Source organism: Poecilia latipinna, unplaced genomic scaffold, assembly GCF_001443285.1.
Source record: "Poecilia latipinna isolate Pla-1442-1.1 unplaced genomic scaffold, P_latipinna-1.0 Scaffold2734, whole genome shotgun sequence".
NCBI lineage: Eukaryota > Metazoa > Chordata > Actinopteri > Cyprinodontiformes > Poeciliidae > Poecilia > Poecilia latipinna.
The window spans coordinates 74,350-77,315 of record NW_015115350.1 but is presented as its reverse complement, the minus strand read 5'-3'; the positions used below and the strand labels follow the sequence as shown (position 1 = coordinate 77,315).

The following is a 2,966-nucleotide window of genomic DNA, read 5'->3' as shown; positions in this document are numbered from 1 at the left end:
CCACTGTTCTTAGAAGTAAAACCTCTCATAAAGATACAGACGTGAGAAGGAAGACACAAATCCCAGGCTGAATAATGTTAGTGAGGATGAACACAGGCAATTTAAAAAAAGAAAGTGTCCATCGTGCGGTAAGATACCAGGCAGAATAGATCAGGAGAGGAACACAGCAGACCCTGATATGGTATCATTTTGCTGTGATTAAGTTTCTGATTGTGCTTTTAGTAGACTATATTGGTTTGATTATTTGCTTATTTAATATATAATATCAGCCAAAATAATACAAATGATCATTTAAAGAACAAATCATACATTAGATCAACAGTAAATGCATAAATACTTCCTACTTTAAAAGGTTTGTTAGGGTTTTCTGTATGTTTTATTTTTAAATGTTAATATTTTATGAATTCATTGTTCAGTGGTCATTAATGCACCAGACACAGACCTGCAGCCCAGGGGCAGTTCTAGATGGGGGCCAACAGGGTACCAAAGAAGTTATACTAAATAAATCTCTTATGTTAATACTCAGTGGTGGATTTTTTTAACCTTCACAATTTTACATTAACAATGAATTAAAAATTATAGTGCTGCAGTTTTAGCTGCTATGTTGAGATAGGATCACACTTTCCATCTGCAACCTGAATCTCTGGAGACAGATGTGGCTCTTTGGCACATTTAATATATCAAATGATCAAATATTGCTCTGTTTTTGTTTGTTTGTTTCATTCTTTTTTCAAGTGTTGCCATGGAAAAACACTGACTATCCTGGGCCCTGTGGTAAATCTGGTCTAGAACTAGCCTCCAAACCTAACTCCTTATTTATAGAAATATTTTGGTAATACTCTGTAAAATATCAGAATGTTCACTTAACTTTTATGCTTTTAGTTGTTTGAGGACACATTTTGAATATTAAATCAGGTATTATGCAGTTACTCAGTGGTTTACCAAATACTTTTTACACTTGCTTAATTAAACGTATTTAAAGTATACTACTCTGATTGGAGTACAGTTTTGGGGTACTCGAACCGACCTCTATGTATGAACGGTTGTTCTATGGATAATTTTTTAAAGACAAAAAACACCGCCATAAAATATTAAATATCACTGCAGCGACCATCCCACCCTGAGAGAGTCGGGTGACGTGCGCCGTAGTGGGCGCCCCTTATTTAGATTTCTGAAAGGTGGCAACCCTGCTATGCCGCCAAGAAAAATAATAAAGTGAGGTTTTAAAAAAAATGGAGAGATAGAGAGAAAAGGAATGTTCTCTATTCTCAATTTACAACCCAGTTCTTCTCCAAGAGGTGGGTACTGTTAGGTTGGAGTTGTTTTCTGTTTTGGTTTTTCTTCTTTTTCTCTTTGTGTTCTGCTCTGGTTTCCTGGGAAGCTGCTACTTCCCCTCAATAGCCGCCAGATGCCACCACTGGGCGGAGCCCCTGGAGAAGTGCGGCAGCCAACCTATAGACACACCTGTGTCTAATCTACGAGAGCTGCTGAGGTGCTTCATAAGGAACGACTGGCTGATACTCCAGTGCCTGAGTGTTTGCCTCAACTGGTAAACATTTCACTTGTGAAAGCCTTCTATGTATGAACTCGCTTTGATCGCTCCTTGTGTTTTCTCCATCAGGTTTCCTCGTTGTTCCCCTGAGACTCCTTGTGGTGGACGTTTGTTCCCGTCTGGAAATTCCCCTGTGTTTCCTCATGACGCCATTGGTGTTACCAATTGGTTGCCATCCTCGTGCACTCGCCTCCCTGGTCCTTTCCGTGGATTCCCTTTGTTTCGCCTCAGGTTGTGCCTGCTGGCAGTAGAAGATCCGGGAGCTAGCCATCTGGACCCCGCTCTGATGTCAGCTCGCTCCTTTCATCCATTCACAAAACTTATCTGCTCGCTCTCCAACGGAAACCCGCTTCTCCGGCTGCCGCCACAGAGAATCTCACTCCGCCTTCAAGTAAGAACCCTCCGAGAAAAATCTCTGAAATATTTCCTTGGATCTGTCCAGTATTCACACCTTCCCTCTCATTAACAGTTCGACAGGTTCCCCCTTCCAGAATCCAGGACTGTTCTCCCTGATCTCCACCTCCCCTTTCCCTTAAACATTGTTGTTTTTCATATAGCTTCTCTTAGTGTGCTCTTGCATGTGGGTAAACATGTGGGAACCCAACATGACAGGTAGACTGTCGATTATCAACCATTTAGCACAGTTAGCTTAGCTACAGACTGTTTGCCTCCATTTCTTTTAAAGAATGAAGGAACAAATCTACCAACATATTCATATATTTAACTTGCCCCTGTACCTTTTATCACACTTAACAACAGATGAGTCAGTCAGCAGCAGCTCTAGCCACCATACCAGCCTAATCTTCCCGTCCCAGTGATAAAGGTGAGCAACACTGTGTTCAGGGAATTACAGGGAATCCATAGAGATTTTTCCTGTCTCTCTGCTCTTTTTAGAATTACACAACAAACAATATTTAATACTGACAGAAATTCAAACAATCTTTATAAAAAGATCATAAAAAAATGGCCTCCTGTCAGTCCAGACAGTCCTACACAACATGGTGACAGCTTTAACAAATATGGAGAAACATATTTTTTAATTAAAGTTATATACTGCTGCTTGAACAAAATGAAACTTCATAGCATTTTTGAGAAGTCTTTATTGCTTTATGCATATTTTGCATGTTGCCTACGACTTGCTGGTGGGGAGAGACATATTAAATCTATTAATAAAAAAATTAAGCTACCTATTTGCATACTGTTTGCGGACTGTTAGATGTAAAATTCACTAGTAATGAATATTGTGCTAGTATCGGTATTGGACCAAAGAAAAGAAGGCAGTTGCAAGCCTTTAAAATTGTGATGCTTTTGATTGGTCAGATAGACTTAAGAAACTGTAACAGCAGGTGCACAGGAAGGGTCCAATTCAATTTTTTGTCATGGGGCCCAAGATTCCTAGCGGTGCCCCTGCATC

General features: G+C 40.0%; 1 protein-coding gene and 1 long non-coding RNA gene across 2 annotated transcripts in view; one reads left to right on the top strand and one right to left on the bottom strand.

Annotated features, from left to right (window-relative positions):
• LOC106938939 (voltage-dependent T-type calcium channel subunit alpha-1G-like) overlaps window positions 1-2,966 on the bottom strand; it is a 93,062-nt gene that overhangs the window by 32,670 nt on the left and 57,426 nt on the right. The gene's annotated exons all lie outside the window — the stretch shown is intronic.
• Window positions 934-2,966, top strand: part of LOC106938941 (uncharacterized) — a 14,370-nt gene continuing 12,337 nt past the window's right edge. The window contains exons 1-2 of the long non-coding RNA XR_001422726.1: window positions 934-1,549; window positions 1,622-1,943. This is a non-coding gene — a long non-coding RNA (uncharacterized LOC106938941). The remainder of the gene's footprint in view (window positions 1,550-1,621; window positions 1,944-2,966) is intronic.